This window comes from Miniopterus natalensis, chromosome 3 (assembly GCF_054644295.1).
Source record: "Miniopterus natalensis isolate mMinNat1 chromosome 3, mMinNat1.hap1, whole genome shotgun sequence".
NCBI classification, from domain to species: Eukaryota; Metazoa; Chordata; class Mammalia; order Chiroptera; family Miniopteridae; genus Miniopterus; species Miniopterus natalensis.
Window position 1 is genome coordinate 60,048,081 of NC_142083.1, and position 11,470 is coordinate 60,059,550.

The window sequence follows — 11,470 nt, forward strand, 5'->3', positions numbered from 1 at the left end:
CTTTGGAGGTATTTTTAAAACTCTGAGTCCCTGTTTCCTCAAATTTAAAATTATATTAATAGCAGTTACCTTGTAAGACTATTGTGAGGATTGCATTAAGCAAGCATGTCAAACACCTGGAGTGTGCAAGCTGCTCAGGAAAAAATATTTCTGCCTTATTCTAATGTTTACCTCACCCAGGTCTCAAAGCAGAGAGCCTTCATAAAACTGTCCTAATACTTCAAGGGTTTGGAAACAAGCTTATATTAAATGTGTTCCTAATTTTCATGGTTTTATATAATTGCACCTTTTTCTGCTTCTGCCCTATACTTTTACAGTCTAAATGTTCCAAATATGCAATACAAAGGATCCTCCTCCCGGCTGAATCGCCGTGATTTTCCCGTCCAAGACTTTCTGTAGCTGTGTTCTACTTTTAGAGCGCGATAATGCCAGTTGCTGCGGGAAGGTGAGTGCACGAAGGTTTCTGGCGTAGCTCCAGAGTTCAGAGGTCACAAAAGCTTCCTCGTATACATGTATTCTAATTCAGTTTCTACAAATTTCCATGGTAGCCAAATGGCATCCCACAGAAACTAAAAGATCTGAAGTTTGTTCAAATGTTGTCACTTTCAAAAATATTTATAGCAATTAGAGTGTTCTCATGTTTGTTTGTTTTCATTTGCAGAGTATATATGTAACTTAGCCAGAATCCAGACTCCTAGGAAAACACACAGTTAGTATTCATTCACAGTTCTTAGCAAGCGTTAAATGTGGTCAGTGTTCAACAAATACAGGTTGATTGGTAAAAAGCTAACCAGACACTAGACTAAAGCTTGGTGGAGGAAGAGGGAAGTAGTTGTGAGGGCTGGAAGGTAGCACAGGAGGGGGAGAGACTGAAAGAGACTTCAGAGACTGAACGTTTTGGAAAATCTTGCAAGTGCCTTCATTTACAGAGTGCGTGACGCTGTGCAATTGCTCTCAGGTCATTGATGATGAGGGTATGCACAGTACAAACAAGAGCTGTGAGCAGGCTGATTTAATTTTTTTGTTAGCAGTGGCACAGACTATAAAATATTTATGTTCGTATTCTAAATATGTATGCCTGGAGTAAATAAATAATTTACTATTCAGGTTGTAAATTATTTACTAAGTTATTCTAAACATATAATGCTATTTGCATTTTACTGAAAGTAAAAACAGGTAGACTGATGGTCTTGTAGGGTTCTGAAATAAAAAATAAAAGAAACAAACATTAAGACTTAAGCTAGAGTAACAGGTTTTCTATAAAATAGCAGAAGACAGCTCCAAATATATTGGAAAACCAATACAAAAAACAAAACAACAAAAACAAACAACTTAGCCTTCCTTGCAGAAAATGCCAGTTTTACCCGTTATTCCTAAATGCACCAGTACGAATTATCTAGATTTTCTTTGGAATTTCTGAGATGGATTTCTTGATTAGAAAACTTGGTACCACAAAAACTTTTATAAAACTCCATTTTAAAGCTTGCTGTAACTTCAAAGCAGTAAGCAAGATAATGTCCTGTTTGGGTTGGGTGCTCAATAAAACACGGCTATTTGGCTGGTTCATTCTTTGGAATCAGTCTGCCAAAGATTTCAAATCCCTAGCAGTGACTCGGAAGAAAGCTTCTTCTTGAATAAATTTGCTTTCTTCTTAAGCATAATATGTGTTGGTTGGCCAAAAAGTTCAGACTCATTCCCTTGGCAAGCGGAATTCTGAGTCAGAGTTGGTTTTGGACACATCTGTTTCCAATATCAAGCATGGAGTCGTGTCTTCTTGTCTCCCACACACAGGCCTGGATGCACCCTCAGCGTGGTTTGTGGGAGCTAAATCTATGGTAATGTAGGGGTTGGTCTGCTGTCCAGAAGCAGTGGAGCCTACTGCCCAGCGTTTTCATCTCATGGGCATTCATTTGTGAATTACTGATTCCTCCTTTGTGCACAAAGAACACATTTCATACTGCACACTAATGAGAACATAGGTTGTAGAGGCAGACGTCCCAGGTTACCTCCTTATTTTATCTGGGTGATCTTGGGCAAATCAACTTCTAGGTGCCTCAGTTTCCTTATCTCTAAAATAGTGATCATAGTATTAAACACCTCAAAGGTGGTTATGAGGATTAAATTAGTTAAAACACACACAACACTTGAATTTGCCTTACACATAGTGCTCAACGAGTGTTAGTTCTTGTTATTATTGCTAGTTATTATTAATACATATTTTAAATTAAATTTTGTGTTTATTTAAGAAAGAGATTTTCTTTATTAATTTTGATAACTAGCATGGTACTGGCTATGTCAGATGATCAGTGAATACTTATTGAATGAATGAATAGGTATATACATATGAATAAATGAATTAACTAACAAATGAGCAAATGAAGTGAGATGCATACTTCAGCACACTGGGTTATTAAGTTCTTGAGAATGTTCAGCCTAACTAACTCCCAACATGTACATACATGTAAAACTCTATGATGTAAGTGTTATATAATTAATAACTTATTGACAGTTGTGTGCCATTTAACCAGAAATCACTTTGTCGATCTTAAATAATTTTTTTCCCCCACTTTGGCTGGAAATTGAAAAGATATTGGTCTGATTTTCCTGTGCCATAGGCTGATGCATTTACCTAAAAATTTGTAAAAATGGTGCCCTCAGAAAGGAGAATCTCTTGAACTTTTTGGTGATCTTTTCATTTTACACTGTTGAGTCTCTTTATAAGTTTCTTACCAGTGAACCTATATGGCAAAAAACAATCTTCAAGTGGTAAGTGGTGAACAGCAGGGCTCTTTCCTATGAACAATTGTACTTACCTTCCTCTAGGAACTCTAGAATCACTGTGGCCTCCTGTCCTTCACTGGATTACTGTAACACTACTACTCATGAAGTCCTCTGAGAACGTGGAGTCTGATGGAGATAGAGCTGGTGAAAAATTTGTGGAAGCCAATGAGGGGAAGCAGTGGCTTTCCATGAGCAACACAAGGCCCTCATCTGGCCTTGGCTTGATCCAGTTGCCAAACTGAGCAGGCAGGATGAAGTGTTGCCTTGACCATGGCCAAATGAAAAATCTGTGTTGCCAGGTGAGGACCATTGATGGTCAACAGGCTATAGCATCCTCAACTTGAATGTCAGAGGGGCAGGTGGAAGCCAACAACAAAGACTGTTCTATTAAGGCTCAAAAGGGAGGCTTCCTTATTCTGCTCATTTCTACAAGTCCAAGGGGGTGCAGAGAAGAATATTTATGTAACTCTTTGATGTGGCCTAGAAATCATTCTTGGTGCTTGCCCTCATTATTTCCTTGATATTCATTCTATCACTGGCCCTAGCCAAGTCAGTGTTATTTATACCGACATTGCATTATCAAAATAGAAAGAATAATAAATGGAATAAAGAAGAGAGTGAGACTTGGGGATGGGATATGGGATATGGCAGAGACCTGTTATATATAGAACTTTATTATAAAGCTATGTTGATATTTTCATGTAAATATATCAAAATATCCTGGTCTCTATTTTTACTTTTAGTGATGACATTTCTGGTAGTAATTTATTTTTCAATACGTATTCATTAAAAGAGATAATGCTTTATGTCACTAAATTATTTGCTATCTAATTTAGAGTTCAAAGTTCTCATAGCTTTTTGCCACCTCTTTCTTTCTTTTGTTTTTCTCTTAAAAACATTCTTTGATCTGTTAGAGTTAAAAAATTAATAACACTTTTCTTTAAAATAGTGAATGATTTTTATTTCCTCTTGTGTGCTTGTGTGTACTTTCTAGATATACAAAGGCGCTCCATCACTTTCATAATCAGAAAAAACTATTAAAGTAATAATGGAATTGCAAAAGAAAAGCTCACAATACTTCCCATGAGGCCCTCCTCTGGCTTTCTTCCACGAAAACATTTTTTCTCTGCATGGGAGACACAAGAAATTACTCAATGCTTTGTTGTTTTATTTCCATGGAGTCTGTCCCTTTTACACGACCCCCACCTCATTTCATCACCCCTGCTTCTACTCTTGTAATAAGATAGTTCATGGAGGGGAAAATAAAGATGCTATTTGTTAGTGGCACTATAAAATATTTCTGCCAACTTAATGGCTTTGATTGCTAATCTATACACTGTAGTGCACCTTCCTCCCCTCCCTGCATCTGCTCCATTAACATTTTGTGGCTGAGCATGAACTTAAAAGAAGAAAGCTATGAATCTTCTCCCATCTTCCCCACCTCGGGTACCATCTCTAGTCTGGCATGGGATGGGTAAGGGTGATGTTACCCCCATTAAAATATATGGAAAACACTCCATATTCTTGGTTTTACTTTGGTCTAGCCATTAGCTCAGGGCAATCTTTTTTTTTTTTTTGTCTTTTATATTTGCTTCTTAATTATTCAAAAGAGAGCAAAGATCCCTTTTGTCTACTCTTTAGATTCTCTGTTTCCACTGCTGATTCAACATCTGAGCTAAGAGTTGCTCAGGGATTGTTGTTGCCTTGGAAAACTCCTCTGCTTTCTCCACCCTGAGTCTTTCTTTTCGGAGTTGGTCCTTGGCTTTGTCGAGCCTAAGACTTCTTCCATGGAGCTTCTGGGTGTGGCTGAGGCTTTGCTGGATCTCAGTTTCTTCTGTCTCTCCCATCCTTTCTTCCTCTCTGCCTTTTAGAAATACAATATCTCTGGATCCTCTCATTGAAGAGCTTTCACAGTGAGATTGCTAGAGATTTCACAGTAAACATTCTAGACAAGAAAGGGAGAAGAGCTGCATTTAGAAAGCGGAAAGCTGCATATATTGAAGACCTAAACATTCCACACTGCAATTCCTAAAAAGTTCTCTGAGGAAAGAATGTCCTGACTCTGTTTACATGCTTTCTTCTACTAGGTATGGCATGACCATTGAGGAGTCATCTACTGTTCTCTCTGTTAGAACACTTTCCCTTCACTCATCTGCCAGGCTAATTTCCACTCACCCTTCGGTATTCAGCTCAAACACAAACTCTTTCTGGAATTAATTTTTTTCTGCCTTAACTTCAAGAATGCCTTTCCCCATGGCTCACTCCTGATTAAGGAGGTGACCATCCTTCAAACACCCACATCATCTTGCATTGTCATTGATTATTTTTGTCACTAGACCATGAGCACTTTCAGGGAAGGCTCTGTGTCTTCCTTTTCTTTTTATCCTTAATACCTAGCATGGAGCTTAGAACACAGTAGGATCTTGGTAAGTGTTTGTTGAAGAGCTAAAGGTTTGTGGCTCTGGTACTTCTGTTGCAGCATCAAAGACATAGAACCCATGATAGGAGACAAAGGCACACTGTGTCCTAGAAGATCCTCCCTGTGACTCAAATGGCCAATAACATCTTTTTCTGGTTCGAAATGTAAGATGCCAATAGAATCAGGTTTTCTTGAAAATAAAGCCCCTGTCTAGCTCCTGGGACTCCGTGATATAGCTCCCATTGCACAGAGGGCTGAACTGTACCATTGTGTCCCATCGTCAGCCCTTAGCCATCTCATGCAACTTTCATTTTGGTTGCTTTTGTGATTCTTCATCTCTAAGGCAAGAGGCGGGCGAATAAGAAAAAGTCTTTGATGTTCCACGGCATCTTGGCAGTCACACCACTTTGGAAATCCGGAGACCATCCTACGTTGTCTGTGCAGTGGCATAGCTCCAAGTATTTTAGCTCTGAAAAATGAGCTTGGTTTCTGTCTGTGAGCTAACACATGCATTTTGCACACACTCTGTTAGCTCTGTGGGGACAGTGTCCCAGAATAACAATGCCAAACCGAACAGGCTCCCTGAGATCATAATCTTAGTTTTAAAAAGAATATGGAGGCCAGAGAGGTGAAGTGATTCGCTCAAGGTCATACATTTCAACGGGAGTAGAACTAGCAGCCAGGTTTCTTGTGCCCAGTCTAGTGCTGTTCTAAGTACAATGGACAGGCTTTTCTAGCCTGGAGGAGGGCTCATGGCTTAAAATGGGATGGAGGAAAGGGAGTGACTTTCTTTTTTTCCATTTTATCTTATTTTATTTATTATTTTTAAAAATTTTTCCCCATCACCATTTATCTCTCATATACCCTCTTCTACCCCTCCCCCCCCACACACAGTGACCCAGATTGAGCAAAAGAGAGAAAAAAGGAGAGAGAGAGAAAGAACTCATGGACATGGACAATAGTGTGCTGAAAGTGACTTTCTCTTTACAAAATGGGGTGGGGAGGGATTCCACAAAGACTGGTGTGCCACCTTAGACAGCTATAGAACCTAGCTGGGCCTTGTTTTCCTTGCCTTGAAAGTGGGAATGACAATAGTTCCCTATCAGCTGTGTTGAAGATTAGGTGACATCATGTCAGCACAGTGCCTGGCACTGAGCCTGGTCTTAGGGGAAGCTCAGGAACAAGGGCCGTTATTACCAACGATCATGTTGTCCGGCTCCGTTCCCATTCCAGCTCCAGAAAGCTTCCCTGAGGGCAATCAATGCAGCAACCCGCTGGCTGCCAAGCAGTCACGCAGGACACATTTGTGAAGGGTTTGAGAGCAAATCTAGTGTGCAAGAAAACAACCAAATTCCAATAAAGCCTAATTATTTGCACTGTTTATTAATAGCTTTGCTCCTCTGCCTCTCCCCCAGCAACAAATTAGGATCTGACTTGAGGTATGGCTCTGGGAAGGGAGGGCCTGGTGTGCGTTTCTGCAGGGGGTATCTCCTGCATAATGCATCCTGGCATCCAGAGGGGGCCTGGATGGCTGCCCGCTCTCAGCTTCCCTTTGTATCTCCCATCATTACCCATAAAAGCCTTCATTATGATTCGGGTTCCCTTTATTGCACAAATAAATAAAATCTGACAAAATTGTAAGTAAATCCTTTAGTGGTAAATGCTAATAGAAGAGGGCAAAAATTAATTTTATGCATGAAGAATCTCATTAAGTAGCTTCACGGAAATAAAAGGAACTGGTACAAGAGACTGGCAGGGTGCTGGCTCCTCTGCAGCCTTGCCCTGGAGGAGGCAGTGCACTCCTCCTGCTGCTGGTGGCACTGAGGATCACACGTGGCTCCAGAGCTGCACCTTTTAGGAAAGGCTTTAATTCAAGGCCGGCAAAGCCTAGTTCCAAGGCTTTTCCAATCCAGAGGCCCCAGGGAAGCAGAGGGAGGGCACTTGGTGAAAGATCTTCCAGAAACCTTGAACAAAGCTCTAGAGCAAGGCAGGAAGCATGCTCCTGAGAAGACCTCATTGCCTAGACTAAGCAGGCACAGCTTTCAAGATGCTACCTGCAACCAACTCTAGCCCCTCCTCATAGGGCTCTCTAGTGCTAACTTAACCCCATAAGAGCTCTCAAAGGAGGTTGAAGGATGTGGTGGAGGGACAAAGGGAAGGGAATAGGGAAAGTGGGGTGCAGCAGCCCTGGCTCCAGCAGAGCCAGTATTCGTCTGCTGGGGATAGGAAACGTACAGTAAGCTCAGATGCTCTGCCAGTGAGGCCCAAGCACCAATGACTGATTCTGTATTAGTTCTTGACCGATTGATACAATGCATTTCTTCACTGCATTCTTCTGGTTTTGATTCATAGTGTGTGGGATAAATGATCCATTTAACATGGTTTATTTCCCCTCCTGGAAAGGAAGCTGTTGACATCAAGACAAAAGTAATTTGTTCAGTCCATCTCCTCTCACCAGCTTTCTGCTTTCAGCCATTGTACGTTCCAGCCAGCACCATTCATCAGTACATGACAAGCTTTCTCCAGATGTAAAATAACTCATTATTGGTTCTTTGTGGTTTCAGTGTACAAGGACCATACACAAGTGGCTTATCATAGATAATTTTAATTGGTCAACTATGTGTATAAGTACAATAGATTTTCAACACACTGAGAAAGTCTGCTGAGAGGATAAATTTTTAAAAAAAAGATTACATTTTTCACTTATTTTCCAGTGTCGCTGCATGTCTCACGAGGAAGACACTCAGATATAATCGGAGCTGTACTGGATATCAGAGAAAACAAGCAATAACAGCACTAATAAAAACAGTAAGGAAAGAACAATCCTTCAATAGCAGTCGTTTATTGATGTTAAATTGTTCCAGGGAAATTCTACTGTAAATCCATGAAAATGTCCTGAGAAGACACCAAACACGCTAACATTTGCCTGTGCGCCTGGGCGTCTACAGGGCAGAAACAGTATTAGGATAATGGGAGGGAGGGAATTGAATTCAGAAGCAGCAGGAAGTGACAGAACTGCGTTTGAACCCCAGCTCCATCTCTTAGCAAGTCTGAGGCCTTGTGTAAAACAGCTAATCTTTCTGGGCATCAGTCCCCTCAAAGTTCCTTTGAGGATTGTAGAAAGCGATGCAGTGCCTGCTCCTACCACAGGCGCTCCGTAAGTGACAGCGCTCACGAGTCTTTCGGGAGCTGAGATTGGATGTGTAAGGTGAAGCAGATTGTAATCTCTGGGCCTTTTCCAACCACTTGCATCTGACTATTTCTTCTGAATATCTTCTGTTCCATATGTCGTGCCTTCACTTTGACGAAAGCACCACAGTGATTAAGATAAAGAGCAAATACATTTTTGAAATGTCAGCCCCAGAGCATTGTTTGGATATGGTTTCCAAGAGCCCTTCCAAATTGTTTTTAAAGAATTCAATTTTCTTTTTAACTGTGCTTGCTGATCAAGGCACCTGCTTCATTGGTTGGAATGTCTTTGGCTTTATCAAACTCTGTCTTCATCAGAAGCCCCAACTTAATTGCCTTTCTCTCATCTCAGTTACTGGGTTTGCCTTTTGTTTTGATTGTGACCAGAGAAAGGTAATATTTTAGCTACTGCTACTTCTTTTAAGTAAAAATATGTATATATAATTTAACTAGCCATCATGCAGTTTGTTAGAGAATTATATACATTTGTGATTAAGTGAAGATAGTTTAGCTTAGTAGTTATATGATGAAATCTATGCAAGTTGTTTGCTGCTCTTTTAAAAAGCTGTGCTTGAATGCAGATGTAATGCTTTGAAAAGTATGAATTTACCTATTTCTCCTTAGGTCCTTTTTCATGCTTGCCCACATTATTGCACTATTGTGTGACAAAGGTGAAACATGAAGTAAAAGAAACCTCGTTGTTTTCCAAGCTAGCTGTGCATTTTACTTTTTATGGATCTTAAAAATATAGAATCTTGGGACTCACTCCCAAATATTCAGGTGTACAGCCTGGGAAGTTCTTTTAAATTACCCATGTGCAACTGTCCCATGAACTTGTATTTAGGAAACATTAATCCAATTCCCACATTTCACAATTGTGGAAATTAAGGTGAAGGAGAGTTAAAGCAACTATCAAGGTCACAGAGCTAGGTAATGACAAACAAGTTTCTGACTACTGGGGCTGCTCTGAATTCACACTTTCATTCCACTCCTTGGAACAACTAATTTGATGCTACTCTCTGTATGGGATTTTAAATGTTATTTCTTTAATATATGACTAAAAATGTAGACCTTGTAATGCTTATCCCAAATCATAGAAAATAATATTACAATATCAAACAGTAAAATACCAACATTACAGTGGAAGATGCCTCCAAAAGAGAGAATGGGCAAAATTTAGGAAATCTCAGTTTTGCTTTCTCAGTAGTTCCTTACATGCATCCCACTTATCTGACTCACATTGAGTCCTGAGATGGCCAACTTAGGTATCTTTACTTCTTACTTAACAACCACATCCGACTCCTGCTCAAGCACCATGGAACTGGTGCTGAAATTGGCCAATGTATGACATGACTGGCTTAGCTGAGAGGAGACACCAGGGATGCCATTTCACAACTCTTTGAGAAAACAGATTATCCAAAGTGATAGAATCTGGCCACTCTTTACTTCTCTTCTTATTTCTGTCTTCTCTTCTTCTCTTCAGACTGGTTCTGGGGAAAGCACTTGGGATAAACACCAAAAGTTGTGCAATAGCTGTGGTATAGCTACAGTGGGAACTGATGGCAATCTTGACCCGTTTTCAAACTCTTTTTACGCCCTGTGAGCTGGCAGCACTAAGCTCCTGTGTTTTGTTCCTCTCCTCTTTGTCTCAGGTCTCCTTTTCCATGGTGATGGAAGAAACTAATTACTTTGTATGTTTTCAGTATTTGAATGGTTTGAGTTCCCCTAAAGAAACTAAATGTAAAGACAGTTTGTATGATAAGGACTTATTAAATTCAAAACCTCAGTTTCCTCACTGGCAAAATGTGAGAATTTAGCTATTAGCATTATGGGATCACCAATACAAGTCAATAATAATTAAAAATTGTATTAACGATTTTGATAGAGTGTTTTTATTGTGAAAGACTCCAAATCTTTTACCATATTCAGAAACAAATATGCTCAGCCTGCACACTTTGCAGATTTTTAGTCTACTACCCACAGCATCTTGTATTAGAAGAACGTATTTCTTCAGTGCATTTATTGCAATGTAGTGCAGTTACTTGTTTGTAGGTCCTTCTTTACTAGATTTTTGAGCTCCTTGAGGGCAAATGCTATCACTTATTAATTTCTGTGTCCTCGGGGGCCTAAAGCAATGCCTGGCACATAGTGGGTGTTCAGAAAATGCTTGTTGAATGAATAGAGAAGCACTCAGGCTCAAGAAGACACCAGGCAATCATGGTGGCCAACACAAGGTTCCCCAGTGTCGGACCCAAAAGCACTCTGTACTTTGAGTTTTGGTTTTCCAAATTACAAAGAAATGAAAATCAGCTTTGTCCTTCCCCTGCCTGCCTTATAACTCATGCTGTTGTGGGTTAGAAGCCTTGGCAGGGTAAGGCAAAAAGCCATTCTGTCGAACTTGGCACCTTGCTGTAAATTTGGATAATGGGTCTACTCAGTTTAAAAAGAAAAATATGAGGCAATCTGGACTTTTTCTTCTCTTTATTGGAGTCAGATAGTTGTAACATTTTTTTCCTAGCTTCATTTAACTCCCTTCTGTTATAAGAGAATGGGGAAATCAACTTTGACAGGAACTTACATTAAGCTGGTGATCTACAACTAGGTGGCCATTTGCTACAGAGGGGATTGTTTCCAAGAAAACTTTAGGATTCATAGGTTTCTGCACAGACACACTATACTGGCTTTTGGTTTAATAGTGATTCCAAAGAAGGCACAACTGACCTATGTGTTCATCCAATAAGTGTTTGCTGTCCTTCCAATAAATTAGCACAATATTTTCCTCTACAATCACTTTTGGAGATAAAGCACCAGATAAGAAAAAAAAAAATCCTGGTCTCTAGAACTTTAGCAGATATTTAATTCTCCTCTGCCAGCGTAGGGTCAGCAGATGTTGCCAACAAGACTCCTAAAATCTATGAAGGGTCACATCCTAGGGCCTTCGCTGGTAGCAGTAGCCTGCACTAGATAATGTGATGAGAGTAAAAGCAAGCATTGCCCTCTGCACCACACATGCTCCACCCCAAATTCGTTTATGCTCACCTTGCTGACTTCGTAACTGAATTCAAACAGAGCCTGCCCACT